This window comes from Ovis aries, chromosome 24 (genome assembly GCF_016772045.2).
Source record: "Ovis aries strain OAR_USU_Benz2616 breed Rambouillet chromosome 24, ARS-UI_Ramb_v3.0, whole genome shotgun sequence".
NCBI classification, from domain to species: domain Eukaryota; kingdom Metazoa; phylum Chordata; class Mammalia; order Artiodactyla; family Bovidae; genus Ovis; species Ovis aries.
In genome coordinates, this window is record NC_056077.1 from 39,707,789 (window position 1) to 39,724,016 (window position 16,228).

Genomic DNA, 16,228 nt, shown 5'->3' on the forward strand with positions numbered 1-16,228 from the left:
GTCCTTATTAAAATACGAGTGTCTGGGGACTTCCCTGGTGGTCCAGGGGCTAAGCCTCTGCGGTCCCAATGCAGGGCGCCTGGGTTCGATCCCTGGACCGGGAACTAGATCCCAGATGCTGCAACTAAAGATCCTGTATGCTGTGACTAAGACCCGGTGTGGTCAAATACATAAATATTAAAAAAAAAAAAAAAAAAACCAAAACAAAATGTGTTTACATCACACCTCATCTCAGAAAGAACACACGCTTTGGCAGCCTCGCCTTCCTCAGTGGCACCGATGGTTGATTTTAAAACAAGACGCTCGGGGAGGCTAGCTGCAGGGGATCCACCAGTCTCACCGCCCGCCAGCAGGGTGGGGAGGCCCAGCTGTGCCCAGCGGGTCCCAGGATCCAACAGGAAGACTCGGTGTCCCTGCCACGCGTGACTTGTCCCCCTGCCAGCAGAGCGGAGGAACTGGCGGCATCCCAGATACCACTCGCCCTGAGTAGTGCCACGAAGGTCTTGCGAGACACGGGCCAGCATGCTAATTCCAGGGCCCCAGACTCGGAGGCAGTCTGCTGCTGCAGGAGCCACAGGCTGTGCGTGCTGCCTGTGACGCTAGTTCACAGGAACGGCAGACAGCTTCTCTGAAGCCTCTGTTTTTAAAGACTCCACTGTCCCTCGTCACCAAACCGTAATTTACTCAGAAGTTTTAAACTTTATTTTTGGCCCAGTTTCCTCTGGCAGTGTTTCACTCCATCAAATCTGGAGACAATCCAGGAACTATTCCAATATCAAGATATACTAGTGTATCTATCTCTGGAATGTCCTGCATTCTTCATCTTTTCCTGGTTTTAGAAATAAAAAGTCTACCACACACACACACACTTAATAATCCAGGTTCCTGTACTTTGTAGAAGCCGTCTGATCTTGCAGTAACAAACAGAGCTCGGCAACAACTCCTGAGAACGTATTACAGAGTGTAGGGTTGGAATCCTAACATTTAATGAAGTTGGAGACCAGGTCTAAAGCAATAACACTCGGTCATACTGAGTGAAGGAAGTCAGACAGAGAAGGAGAAATAACGTAGGACATCCCTTGTAAGTAGAATCTAAAAAGAAATGTTACAAATGAACTTACTTACAAAACAGAAAGAGACTCACAGATTTAGAAAATGAACTTATGGCTGCAGCTGGGAAGGATAGTTAGGGAGTTTGGGAAGGTCGTGTACACACTGCTAGATTCAAAGCGGATAACCAACAAGGACCTCCTGTATAGCACAGGGAACTCTGCTCAGTGTTGTATACCAGCCTAGACGGGAGGGGGATTTGGGAAAGAACGGATAGATGCATATGCATGGCTGAGTCCCTTCGCTGTCCACCTGAAACCACCACACTATTGTTAACTGGCTCTACCCCAGTTTAAAAAGGAGCAACGACACTCAAAATGTTAAGTCTGTGGACCACTCCTGGTCTGTCCAGTGTTTCCTGGTCCATGGCAAGAAATCAGAAATAAGTCTTTAGAAACCTCTTTAGCAATTTGACCTTCTGATGGCATCCAGGAGTGGTTTCTGTACGCTTGTCATCTGTTAATATTGCATAAAACTCAGTGGGAAGAAGACTCAAGTCTGGTCCTTCAGCGCACGAAAAACTCACTGAAGATTTTTTTGTACGTGACGTCAGCTCTAGCTTACATCCTGTTTTAGGGAACTACCAGTTTCCTTACGGCCATTGGGAAACCGCCATGACCTGGGTAGGGGGCCTCCCTGGGGGTCCAGTGGCTCAGACTCTGCGCTCCCAGTGCAGGAGGCCTGGGTTCAATCCCTGGTCGGGGGACTGCATCTGACACGCTGCAGCTAAGCGTTTGCATGCTGCAAGACCCAACGCAGCCAAATCAATCCATCAATCAATCAATCCATCCATCAATCAATCAATCCATCCATCCATCAATCAATCAATCAATCAATCCATCAATCAATCCATCAATCCATCAATCAATCAATCAATCCATCCATCCATCAATCAATCAATCAATCCATCAATCAATCAATCAATACTGAAAATAGAAGGGCGGGTATACAGCAAAAAAAAAAAAAAATCAATAGCAGCTCTATATACAGATAACACCTCCTTAGAAAGGCTGACTCGCGCTGATGTAGGGCACAAACCAGCACAATCCTGTAAAGCAATGATCCTCCAATTAAAATAAAAAAATGAAAGAAACAGAAGATGCCTTTTACAATAAAAGATGGAATTTCCCAGGAGTAAACTGAAAAATGTGCAAAGTCTTTAGGACAGATTATTCTCCCTTTAAGAACTGGAAGACGGGAGTTTTCTTGATGAAACTGAGGTGTTTTAGCTGATGAAGAAGGGCCCTGACCACGTTGCAATAGACTGGAAGAAGAGGGTCCAAGAACTTGGCTTTTTGAAGACACAGGAAAACATGTCTGCCTCTAGGAATCTGCCTAGTCCAGATATATCATGTAATAGGGCTCCTGCACTGCTGTTCTTTCTTGCCTGGCCTCTTTAGCTTCAGTTCAGTTCAGTTCAGTCGCTCAGTCGTGTCCGACTCTTTGCGACCCCATGAATCACAGCACGCCAGGCCTCCCTGTCCATCACCAACTCCCGGAGTTCACTCAGACTCACGTCCATCGAGTCCGTGATGCCATCCAGCCATCTCATCCTCTGTCGTCCCCTTCTCTTCCTGCCCCGAATCCCTCCCAGCATCAGAGTCTTTTCCAATGAGTTAGCTCTTCGCATGAGGTGGCCAAAGTACTGGAGTTTCAGCTTTAGCATCATTCCTTCCAAAGAAATCCCAGGGCTGATCTCCTTCAGAATGGACTGGTTGGATCTCCTTGCAGTCCAAGGGACTCTCAAGAGTCTTCTCCAACACCACAGTTCAAAAGCATCAATTCTTCGGCGCTCAGCCTTCTTCACAGTCCAACTCTCACATCCATACATGACCACAGGAAAAACCAAAGCCTTGACTAGATGGACCTTAGTTGGCAAAGTAATGTCTCCGCTTTTGAATGTGCTATCTAGGTTGGTCATAACTTTCCTTCCAAGGAGTGAGCGTCTTTTAATGTCTGCAAGGTCTTCCATGGTGCGGCATGCATCACGCCACTCCCTCCTTGCTATGGGTGATTAATATTCCATTGTGTGGCCAGACCACATATTGTTTATCCGTTCATCTGTTGGTAGACACTTGGGTTGTGTCTAGTTTTGGGCTGTTGTCAGTAATGCGGCAATGAGCTTGCATGAGCAAATGTCTGATTCCCCGTTTTCAGTTCTTTAGGGTAAATAGCTAGGAGTGGAATGGCTGTCATACGACAGCTCCATTTTAAGTTTTGGAGGAACTGACAGGCTGTGAGCACCATTTCACTCTACATTCCACTGGCAACGTGCGAGGGCCCCAGTTTCTGCCCGGGCCAACCGGCACCTTTTACTGCCCACTGATACAACGATATCCGCCCTAGTAGGTGGGAGGTGGCATCTCACTCTGGTTTTCTCCTGCATTTCCCTACTGCTTACTGATGCCGAGCATTTTTTCTGTGCTTGTTGGCTATTTCTGTATCTTCCCCGGAGAAAAAATTTCCTATGGATATTAAGAAAACTATTAGCAAAATTTAATAAAATATTGATAAACGATTCTAATAGAAAGAAAAGCAGTTGGACTTTGTTTTCTGTTAGAATCACCTGGGGAGTTGAAAAAAAAATCCCTGATATGCAGATTGTAGCCAACAGGTTACATCAGGGTCATTTTTTAAAAGCTCGGTGGATGGTTTCAACATGCAGCTGGTCTTAAGCACCAGGGTTCTTGAGCGGAGCATCTCAGACTTTACTGTGTCTGTGAATCCCCTGTGGATCTGGTTTAAATACAGATTCTGATCTATAAAGTCTGGGGTGGGGCCTGAGGCTCTGTATTTTTAACAGACTCCTAGGTGCTGCTGCTGCCGCCCAGATGGGGACAGCATCGTGAGCAGCAAAACCCTGCCGGAGATGCTGACGTTAGAGCCCTTGGACACAGCTGGAGTGTCAAGATGGACTGCTGTGTCAGGCCAGCAGCGCCAGGATCGGACGTCCGCTAGAAACGCAGACCCGCAGGCCCCAGCCCAGCCCACTGCCATGGAATCTGTACTTTGCATGAGCCTGGGTGCTTGCCAGGCACGTGGCCCTGGCATAAGCGCTGGTCCAGGGCACCTCCTGCCTTGGCCCCAGCTCTCCCCGACTTGTGGAGTCGGGGACAGGCCGTGGGCGTCACCGCTGCACAGCAGCGACGAGCAAGGCCTTCTCCAGGGCTCTGACCGTCCTCGGATCAAATGCTCTGATTATGAGGGTGATTGTGCGGTTCCGGCCAAGCTGGCCGCACCTCTGATCGTCTCGGAGTGCCCTGGTGCCCTGGAGATGGCAGTGCAGGACGGGAATTGAACAGAACCGAGCTGAGAAAATCTGCAGCGGCTCCTCCCCGACTTTTTGCCGATCAGCTTGTCTGTTACTGCCAGGACTGACCTGGGGCCCTCTGGCTTCCAAGATAAATGGGGGGTGTGAGCCAGGCCAGCACCCCTCCCTGAGCAACCCTCTGACAGGACGGCTTGCAGAGACACTGGTGGGAGGGTCATGTATATTGGCTGGAACCGGAGAGCGTTCATTCAATTACTGGACCAGCCTTTATTGACTGATTGTGATGTGACAGGCAGCTGGCTAAGTGCTGGGGACACAGCTCCAGGGCGAGGAAAACAGTCGGTGATACAGCATCGCCCAAATGCAGGGAGACCGTGAACAAGCACTGCTGAGGGGAGCCGCCTGCGCTCGGGATGGGCAGAGCTGGAGTTCTGACCTCGCCCGGTGGAGGGACCTCAGGGGTAACCAGGAGGAGAACGCTCTGGGGAGGGGGACGGGCAGGCAGCAAGCAAGGAGGCTGTGAAACAGAAGGCGGAGCTCTGCCTGTCGCGCGAACAACAGACTCCGGGGACTTTCCCTTTCTCCTTGGTGACAGTCTTGGCCAATCCGAGCTGGAGTTACGGGCCACTGTGTCACTCGGGAAGTGCCGTGAGCTCTTCTGTTGGGATGACCCCAAACTCCCGGGCAGCACCTGCCTTCGAGACAACAGCGCGCGCTCCCCAAGGGTGTGTCTCAAGCAAGACGGGCCCCGGCTCATCCCTAGAAGCAGCAGCTGGGCTCTCATCTGCAAAGAGCCTCTGGTCTTACTGCAAAGACTGGAAGCCAAGGAGAAGAAAAAGAACCGAGCGTCGTGGTTTACAGAACGGCTAACGGGGGCCCAGAGGGTCGGGGGCTGCTGGGGGTGGTTCGGAGGAAAGAGGGTGCTGAGAATGGGGTGGCCTCGTGGGGTGGGCCAGGTGGGAACACAGCACAGACAAGAGGACTGGAGGGGCGGGGTGGCTGACCCTGGAGGGGGGCTGGCGTGCTTTGTCTCAAGGGCACACACCTGGACAGGTGCGGCTTGGATGGGAACCCAGGTATGACTGACGGCAGGGACCCCGTGCCGCCCAGAACCCAATTGCTCAGTGGCAATCACATTGGGTTTGCCAAGATGGCGGGCTTCCAGGTGGTTGCTCCAAAGGGCTCTCGTAGAAGGAAAGGGGCTTGGTGTTGGAAAGGGCAGTAGGGGCTGCCGCTACACCCTTTCCTCCAGGACTCTGGCCTTCCTGCTCACGGAAGGTGTCCTCCAGGGGCTGCTCAAACATGCCCGCTGATGGGGCTCCCCACCCCAAAGGGCCTCCAGTTCTTTTTTCCAGAGACGTTTGCTTGCTTAAGTCCTTGAGCCTGAGCCAGCATCTATTTCTCGGTTTTTCTTTTTTTAAAAAAATGATGAACAGGATGGAGCTGAGAGGAGACGCCTGAGGTCTCAAGACCTTCCTCCTGCTTGCTATCGACCCATTCGCCACAAGTCTGCATCTGGTCCATGAGCCTTCTCTGAGTCTGTGTCTCTCAAGACCCCTCAGCCCATGGTGTCGAAATCTGCCCAGAGTCGCAGCCAGAGCACCTCTGTCAAAGGTTTGGCTGAAATCCAGGGACAGAACATCTTCAGTCTCATCCTCCTCGGAAGGAGAATGCCCTTGCTCCAGTATGAATGGTCTCTGTGGATCCAAGCACTTTCCCAGGGACCAGCTATCCCTGCCTTCTTCTCCCAGAGCCTACGAGAATGTAGAAAATTTTTAATTGTATTTATTTGGTTTTGGCTGTGCTGGGCCTTCTGGCTTTTTCTCTAGTTGTGGAGACTGGGGACTACTCTCCGTCACGGTGTGGGGGCTTCTCATGGCCGCGACTTCTCTTATCACGCAGCTCGGGCTCAAGGGCACACAGACTCGGTAGTTCCTCCGTGGCACGTGGGGTCCTCCGGTGTCAGGCACTGAACCCGTGCCCCCTGCGCTGGCAGGTGGATTCCTTCCCACCGAGCCACCAGAGAAGCCCGGAGTGTAGGATTTTTGTCCAGCCACCCAGTTGTGCAGCTTCCAGAACCTGCGCTTGCCTGCTCTTTTGCCAAGCGGGCCATCTGTGCGCCTCTGCTCTCTGGGCGCCTCCCGAGTCCTCGGGGCTCTGAGGGTGCGGACTGTGCCTGCCACGGCCACCGCCTCGTTTCCCAGAGCCCAGCAGAGAGGAGGTGCTGGGTCAGGCGCTGTCTGCGCCAGGCTGACTGGCCGGTGCCGAGCCTCGCTCCTCAGTTCTGTCCTGTCTGTGAGCGTCCTGATCTCCCAGATCGCCACCTGTCTGCTGCTGTCGAGATACATACATACACGCATACATATGTGAAACAATTCTGTGGATGAGTTGATGGTTTTTAAAACTATTCATTTGGCTGCATCGAGTCTTAGCGTGGCGCTTGGCTCTTTTGTTGAGGGGCACGGGCTCTAGCTGTGGCGGGTTAGCTTGGTTGTGAGCTTGGCATATGGGACCTTAGTTCCCCGGCCAGAGACTGAACCCGAGTCCCCTGAACTGCAAGGTAGATTCTTAACCACTGGACCACCAGGAATGTCCCTGTTACTATTGAAAAAAAAAAAAAAAAAGAAGCATATTCTCTCTTACAACCAGACAAGTAACATGCCAAGCAGCACACAGGGTCCTAAAAACAGCCAAACAAAAATAATTCATAATTCAGTACTCAGAGGTTATGATGGCCAACATTTTCTTCTTGACTCTGCCTGTGATCAGATTTCCAACCGCTGGTAGACTATTTCCATCAGGAAGCATCTCAAGTCCTACCTGACCCCAGTCAACCTCGGCTTCTTCCCCACTCACACTGCTCCTGAGTTCCCCAGGTCGGTACAGAGTGCCCCCATGCACCACGTGGCCCAGGAGAGAAAGCCTGTGTTATCTGCCTTTTGACCCTCAACATCCAGTTATTCACTGAGACTTGCCCAGTCTAGCTCCGTGGAATGTGGTTTTGCATCATTACCTAGTTTCCCCGGTCTCCAGAGCAGTGCCTTATCGCTGCTCATCTGAATGACTGCAACATTCTTATGGGTCTCCTAACTTTTAATCTCTCCCACCGGAGCAATCTAATCTCTACATGGCTGCTGAGACAAGACCCAGATTATCTTTCTGCTCAAAACCCTTCAGTGACACCCCATTTTCCATAGAAAACTTCAGTATGCCATTCAGGGCTCCACATCCTTCGGAACAAATCTCTGTCTTCATCCCCATCTACCTCCTCCAGGAAGCCTCCTCTGATCTGGAGGCTCAAAAGGAAAGCAGCCCCTTTGGCTGCTCCCCCACGGTGCTTTGGTTGGGCACCGCTGGCAGGTCCTAGCAGTCATCATGCGGCTCACCCCCTGTATGCCTTGCTTTCCTCCTAGGTCTTCATTTATCTCCGTGTGACCGAGAGAATCACAGTGCTGTTCAGGTTGGCTGCAACACAGGATTCTTCTGGGCACAGAAACTCTTACTTTTTTTAAAGGAAAAATTAATTTAAAATTTATCTACTTGGAGACTTCCCTGGTTGTCCAGCAACTAAGACTCTGCACTCCCAACGCAGGGGGCCCAGGCCCCACCCCTGGTCAGGGAACTAGATCCCACACGCCCCAGCTGAGGCCTGGCACAGCCAAATAAATAAGTAGAAATATTTTAAAGATGTGTATACTTAACATTTAAAATCTATGTTTCCCAGCTGTCCGTTTTCTCTGATCTCACTGGAGGTACTGCCAATCCCTTCCCCACTGGATGCAGTTTGGTGGAGGGAGGGTGGGGTGGGGCACACAACCAGGAGGCTGCCATCCTCAAGCCCACGGGTGTCTGGACCCTCATGAGACCTGAGCAGATGCGTCTTCCTCTGTAAACGGAATCTGGGGCGAAAGAAGAAAGAGGCCAGAAACGAGTGGAGTTCTCCCCCACCCTCCCCTGCTCCTCCTGAGGGGCCTTCCATCTTAGGGTCCGGCCCCCACCCCTGGTGGGTTCGGTCACACTCAGCTATTTCTGAAAATTGCGAGATGGAGAGCTCAGGGCCTCCCATTTCCTGTCTGACAGCACGTGAAACCTCGCTCAGGTTCACCCCGTGGCACTTCCAGTTCTGCTGGAGGCCGGCTTCATCACTTGCCTAAACATCCTGGACCTCTGAGCTGGCAAGGCTCACCCGCTGGCGGTCTGGGCACAAGCAACTGCCTACGGTTTATAGTTCAGCCTGGTGGAGAGATCTTTCGTGGTGGGGAAATGTGGGCACACGCACCCATTAATTCTTGTTTTATTTGAGACACTGAAAGGGTAAATTTCTCTCTGGAAATGTCTTAAGAGTAAGCAAGCAAAATCTCCAAAGTGGGACTTTTTGAAGGCAGATTTATAGACACGTGTGTTCCCTCTCGTCCTCCCAACCTATAGCTTTGCTTCCAGGAAAGGGTGTGGTCTGTTTTCAGAGACCAGTGGCCGTTTGTGAACGCGCTGCTCCCTCGAGAAGGAGAGTCACCATGCGATGGTGATGTGGTCATCCGCAGCTTTCTGGATACGGTTCTTGCTTCTTAACTCTTGAGCTGCCTTGGCCCTGCTCATTTCCAAGGCTGGTTCTTCAGATTCCTCGCGGTCCAGCGAGCACTGGATCAGGTACAGGTGGGTATGCAGGCAGCGGCAAAGAGTGAAACTGAAAGCGTTAGTCGCTCAGTTGTGTCCGACTCTGTGACTCCACTCTGCAGCCCGCCAGGCTCCTCTGTCATGGGATTTCCCAGGCAAGAAGACTGGAGTGGGTTGCCATTTCCTTCTCCAGGGGATCTTCCTGACCCAGGGATCCAACTCGGGTCTCCTGCTTTGGCAGATTCTTTACTGTCTGAGCCACCAGTGGCTTCCATGTTGGCAACAGACAGCCCATGCTTGGTCTGTGGCTCCACATCACCAAAGCGCCAGACCCTTCCTCTTTGCTCCAGCCTTCCTCAGCATGTGGCTTCCGTCCTCAAGGTCACCTTCGGTCACGACTGCTGCTGCGGCACGAGCATCACAGCGATACTCCACATAGCAGAAGCAAGGAAGGCTGTTTCCCAGGACTCCCACCCAGCTAACTGCCGTTTATATCTTATTTTCCATAACATGACCATCCCCGGTTTTAAGGGGAACTAAAAAGCACAGTTTACCTGGACATATTCCTACCCCGCAAACCAGGCTTCTGCTCGGAAGGAAGCGGTAGAGACTGGCTGCTGGGTGGGCAGGTCTTGCTCTCTGTCTCATTTCCAACACCCTTCCTTCCCTCCTTTTGTCTAGATCAGTTTGAGTTACTTTCTGTGGCTTTCAACCTAAGAAGGCCCACACTATATTTTTCTTATAAAAACAATGCATTCAGATTTATTGTGGGAAAAAGGGAAAATACAGGTAAAGAGGAAAATCAAAATCATTTGTAATCCCACTCTGCGTGTGTGTGTGTGTGTGTGTGCGTGTGTGTGTGTTAGCCGCTCAGTTGTGTCCGACTCTTTGTGACCCCATGGACTGGAGCCCGCCAGGCTCCTCTGTCCGTGGGATTCTCCAGGCAAGCATACTGGAATGGGTTGCCAGGCCCTCCTCCAGGGGATCTTCCCGATGCAGGGATTGAATCCCACTACTCAAGAGATAAATATTAATAATTGCTGTTGTTCAGCCACTAGGTCGTGTCCAACTCTTGGCAACCCCATGAACTGCAGCACACTGGACTCCCCTGTCCTCCACTATCTCCCAGAGTTTGCTCACATTCATGACCATTGACTCAGTGATGCTATCTAACCATCTCATCTAAACATCTCTGCCATCCCCTTCTTTTGCCTTCAGTGTTTCCCGCATCAGGGTCTTTTCTCATGAGTTGGCTCTTCTCATCAAGTGGTCAAAGTACGGGTGTTTCAGCTTCAACATCAGTCCTTCCAATGAATATCCAGCGTTGATTTTCTATAGGATTGACTGGTTTGATCTCCTTGCAGTCCAAGGGACTCTCGAGAGTTTTTTTCCAACACCACAATTCGAAATCATCAATTCTTTGGCACTCAGCCTTCTTTACGGTCCAGCACTCACATCCATATAAGAAAGAAGAAAAAAAGATAGCGCTAAGTCGTGTCCAATTCTTACAATCCCATGGACAGTACCCTGCCAGGCTCCTCTGTCCATGGGGAATACTGAAGTGGGTTGCCATTTCCTTCTCCAAGGGAACTTCCCGAGCCAGGAATTGAACCCAGGTCTCCTGCATTGTGGGCAGTGGTTTTATGGACTGAGCTACATACATCTGTACATGACTGCTGGAAAAACCGTAGCTTTGACTATATGGACCTTTACTGGCAAAGCGATGTTTCTGCTTTTGAATACGCTGTTTTTGTCATAACGTCTCCTCCAAGGAGCAAGTGTCTCTCAATTTCACGGCTTCGGTCGCTATAAATTCACCCTTGTAAAGTGCATGATTTGGCAGTTTTCATTACTTTTGCAAAGTTGTGCAACTGATGCCTCTGTTTGGTTCCAGAGCATTTTCATCACCTCCAGAACAAACTCCAGACCCGTTTGGGGAGTCACTCTGATTCTGCCCCTTCCCCCAAACTCTATCAGCGGTTTTATGCATCTATGGATTTGCCTGTTCTGGGTGTTTCATTTCACATAAATGGAGTTGTGCGCTGCGTGGCCTTTCAAGTCTGGCTTCTCCCACTTGGCATCACGCCTGCAGCTTTTACCCGCAACAGAGCGTGTGCCAGTATTTCATTGCCTCCCTTGGCTGGACCACGTCTTATCATGTACATACACCACATTTAGTTCATACATCGTTAGGAGTGGAACTGTGTCCTCCAAGAAAAGAAATCAAGTCCTAGCCTCTACTTCCTAGAAATGTGACCTTATTTGGATATAGAGTCGCTGCCAGAGAATTAGTTAAAATAAGGCCGTCCTGGAGTGAGCCCTTAACCCACGGTGACCCACGTCCTTATACACGGAAGGAAGGCCTCGTGGTGACACAGGCGGAGGGTGGTAGGAGGCAGCTACGAGCCAAGAGACGCCAAGGGCTGCCAGCAAAACCAGAAGCCCCAAGAGGCAGGCAAGGGTTCCCCCACAGGTTTCAGCCCTGCCAACACCTGGATTTCAGACTTCTGGCCTCCAGGGCTGTGAGACGGTGCGTTCCGATCGTTTTAAGTCACTTGCTTTGCTGTAGTTTGTTTCAGTAACCCTAAGAAATCAAAACACCCATCCCTCTTGCAATGGTTCCTTGGATGGTTTCCACCGTACGGCTGTTATGAATCACGCTGCTACGAACATTCGCAGGCAGCTTTTCGTGTGGACACGTGTTTTCAATTCTCCGAGCTTTACGCCTCGGAGTGGAATTGCTGAGTCATACGGTAACTTAGGTTTAACTTTCTGTGTGTGCGGCAAAAGGCACACAACATAAAAAAATCTCTCCGTCGAATCGTTTTAAAGCGCACACCTCGGTGGCATGAAGTAATTCACAACGTTGCTGCAACCGTCGCCGCTATGGGGTTCCAGAACTTGCTCATCGCCCGCCCCGACCTGAAACCCCAGCCCATGATGTACTCACTTCGCCTCCCCGCTCCCCCTGGCCCGCCCAGCCCCTGGAAGCCAGGCATCTCCTTTCTGTCCCCATGGATTTGCTACTGTGGGTATTTCACAGACACGCGATCACACCATGTACATCCTTTGGGATCTGGCTTCCCTCATGTAGCATTACGCTCTCCAGGTCAACCACAGTCTAGCATGTATCAGCACTCGATTCCTTTCATGGAGGAATAACATCGACTGTGCAAACAAGCTCATGTATGAGACAGCCTCACAGAGGCAGAGAAGGATGCTGGCTGCCAAGGGGGAGAGCGGGAGGAGGGAGGGACTGGGAGGCTGGGCTGAGCAGATGCAAACTCGTGTTCACAGGAGGGATAAGCAACACGGACCTGCTGCAGAGCACCAGGAACGCGCGTCCACATCCTGCGACAAACCGTAATGGAAATGAAAATGTGTCTATGACTGAATCCCCTTGCTGTACAGCAGAAATGAACATGACATTATAAATCAACTACACCGTGATCAAATAAACTTAAAGCAATCTATTGTGTGGACATATCACATCCGGTTTGCCCACTCACCAACTGACGGACACAGGTTGCTCCCACCCTTTGGCTGTGGCCGATAACGCTCTATGGACATTACTACACACGATTTTGAGTTCCTGTTTCCAGTTCTTTGGGGTGTATACCCAGGAGTGGAACTGCTGGGTTGTGTGGTCATTCTATGTAAAGGCGTCTGCAGCCTTAGAAGAGGGGTTCCCAGGTGGCACAGTGGTAAAAGAATCTGCCTGCCCATGCAGGAGATGGGAGTTCAGTCCCTGGGTCAGGAAGATCCCCTGGAGGAGGAAATGGCAACCCACTCCAGAGTTCTTTCCTGGAGCCTGGTGGGCTACAGGCTCCTCATCAGTCCCTGGTGCTGCAAAGAATTGGGCACTTCTGAGCACGCATGCAACCTTAGAAGACGGTCCTCACCAGAGTTCACGCTGGCACCCCGATCTGGGACCTCCAGCCTCTAGAACCGGGAGAAATACATTCTTGATGTTGACAAGGCACCCCGTCCACGGTGCTTTGTTAAAGCGGCATGAATGGACTAGGACAGCTTTACCTGTCTTTGAACTTGATCTGAATGGGCTCTAACTCTGCTCAGTGCGGTGGACGTGCGGGCCACACGTGTTGCAGGAGGGGGCTTTGTTCACGCTCACTGCCGTGTTGTACATGCCACGTGCTACTTTCCCATCCTCCGTTGGCAGACATTTGTTTCCAGCTTTTGCCTGTTATGAGCAGAGCCGCAGTGATGCAGAGTCTCCGAGGGGTCCACGCCCTTCCTCTGCTTGGGAATGAGGGAGCTGGCTGGGGCACAGGAGCTGTGTGTGACTAGCTCCCAAATGGATCTCCCAAGCAGCTTGGGAGAGAGCTTACTTTTGCTCCATCTGGTATCGCACTGAGACCTTTCTTGGTGTGTCTTGGACGGTCAGTGCCGTGAAGCGCCTTTCCGTATGCCTGTGTGCATGTGATCCGTCGCTAAGTCCGACTCTTTGCGACCCCGTGGACTGTAGCCCGCCAGGCTCCTCTGTCCATGGGATTCTCCAGGCAAGAGTACTGGACTGGGTGGCCCTTTCCTTCTTCAGGGGAATCTTCCTGACCCAGGGACCAAACCCGCGTCTCCTGTTTCTCCTGCACTGGCAGGCGGGCTCTTGCCCGCTGAGCCCCCGGGAAGCCCTCCACATGCCTGCTGCCCGGTGAATATCCTCTTTGAGCAACACTCGCTGTAAGGCCGAGAGGCTGGTGTCCTCGGGTCTGTGACCCAGACGGGGACGTCTGAATGGGAGGCCAGCCACCTATCCGGGGGACAGCAGCCGGGAAGCTCCAGGTCCCGGGTCTGTTCGGATGACACACAGAGCTCTCGGCCTCCGGCCTGTAGAGGAGCCTTGGTTCTGGGCGAGGACACCTTCCTCTTCCCCCTCAGCCTGGAGGAAGGGCGCCCGGACTCAGGTGGGCGGCTGACAGATTCACGCTGGGCGACGCAGGGGTTAAGAGGGCTCTTCGGGGCCGGGCTTGGTCTGCGGTGGCGCGCCCGCTGATGTGAGCGGCTGCTGGTATTTTTGTGGGAAAGCGCAGCTGAGTTGCATGCCAGGGACTCGTCTCTGTTCCCAGCGGAAACAGTACGACTTGAGTAAGGGCAGATCCTGGAAGTGAGGACGAGCTTGTTGCGAGAGGCTCGCTCTGTTTGCAGAAACCAGACCCACAGGCGTGTGTGGGCGAGGCAGGAGGCCTACGCGCTGGAGCTCAGGTTTCCACTTCTCCCAGTGGTTGGAATCCATTCTCCTCTCCATTTTAGTTCTGGGTCCCCAGAAACAAACCCTGAGATCAGAGTGTGTGTGCAGGGTGTTCCCGTGGGTCGTCGTTCCGGGCAAGTCTGAAAGGGAGACCCGGAAGCCAAGGCGGGGCAGGCCTTCTGGGCTGGATTTGGCAATTTGGTTTTTAAAATGTCAACCCACTCCAGTACTCTTGCCTAGAAAACCCCATGGACGGAGGAGCCTGGTAGGCTATAGTCCATGAGGTTGCAAAGAGTCAGACACGACTGAGCGACTTCACTCACGTTTGGTTTTTAAAAAACAGTTACTATGAAGATATTGGCATATTCTTTTCTTTTTTTGACCAGATGGCATGTGGGATCTTAGTTTCCTGACCAGGGAGTGAACCTGTGTCCCTTGGACTGGAAGTACAGTGTCTTAACCACTGAACCATCGGGGAAGTGCCAGCATTGGCGATTTGAAAGCATCACTGGCCTCTTGTTTTCCAGAGGAAACCCAAACGCTGCAAGCAACCAACATCAGTTCAGTTCAGTTCAGTCACTCAGTTGAGTCCGACTCTTTGCGACCCCATGGACTGCAACACACCAGGCTTCCCTGTCCATCACCAATTCCCAGAGCTTACTCAAACTCATGTCCATCAAGTTGGTGATGCCATCCAAGCATCTCATCTTCTGTCTCCCCCTTCTCCTCCTGCCCTCAATCTTTTCCAGCATCAGGGTCTTTTCCAGTGAGTCGACTCTTCACATCAAGTGGCCAAAATACTGGAGCTTAAACTTCAGTATCAATCCTTCCAATGAATATTCAGGGTTGATTTCCTTTAGGTTGGACTGGTTGGATCTCCTTGCAGTCCAAGGGACTCTCAAGAGTCTTCTCAAACACCACAGTTCAAAAGCACCAATTCTTTGGTGCTCAGCTTTCTTTATGGTCCAACTCTCACATCCCTACATGACTACTGGAAAAACCACAGCTTTGACTAGATGGACCTCTGTTGGCAAGTAATGTCTCTGCTTTTAAATATGCTCTCTAGGTTGGTCATAACTTTTCTTCCAAGGAGCAAGCGTCTTTTAATTTCATGGCTGCAGTCACCATCTGCAGTGATTTTGGAGCCAAAAAAATAAAGTGTCACTTTTTCCATTGTTTCCTCATCTACTTGCCATGATCTTAGTTTTCTGAATGTTGAGTTTTAAGCCAACTTTTTCACTCTCCTCTTTCACTTTCATCAAAAAGCTCTAAATTTAGTTCTTCGCTTTCTATACCCTTGAACAATTCATCACCGCCTTGGGGCCTGATGAAGGTGATTTGTGATTCCAGTGGGACGGGCAGCCTCCCATCCCTACTCTGAACTGCAGACGCCTGGGGAAAGCGGGGAGGTCAGAGTCTGGACCCAAGGTCCCCGAGTTCCCCCACATTCCCATGGTTCTTTCTGCCAAGGGATGCTTGGCTCTGGAACACCTGCACAGATGGCAGGGGGTCTTCATCCTCCAGGTGAGCCCACGGCCAAGCGCTGATGGTTGTGGGGCTCTGAAAGCCCAGCTCCCTTGCCTGTCTGGACAAACCTAAAGATGTAACCCGTGTTCTGGGGGCCTGGGACTCCGTCTCAAAGTCCTGCCCTCCCTTGGTGATTCTGTCTCCCTTGTGGATCTCCCGGGAGCCATATAAATGACCAGCACACAAACCCTCATCTCAGGGAAGCAAGGACTCCTGGTTCCTGAACCCCGTCCTGTGCATCAACCCACCGCTGACACGACCTGTCCAAGGATGCTGGCTTTCCCTAGCGATAGTGTGACGCCTGTGACCCTGGGCAGCTCTGAAGTGAACGTCGCACCTGGAGGCGCCGATGCAGGAACTCGGAGGTTTCCTCTGCCTCTCCTCCTGGAAGCCCTTCCCTGCCCAACACACACCTGGGGGTCTCTGCTGTGACACTCGTGTGTTGGACTCGTGTATACAGAAAGCGTCTAGTGCATGAGTCGATTTCCCAAAAAGACCCC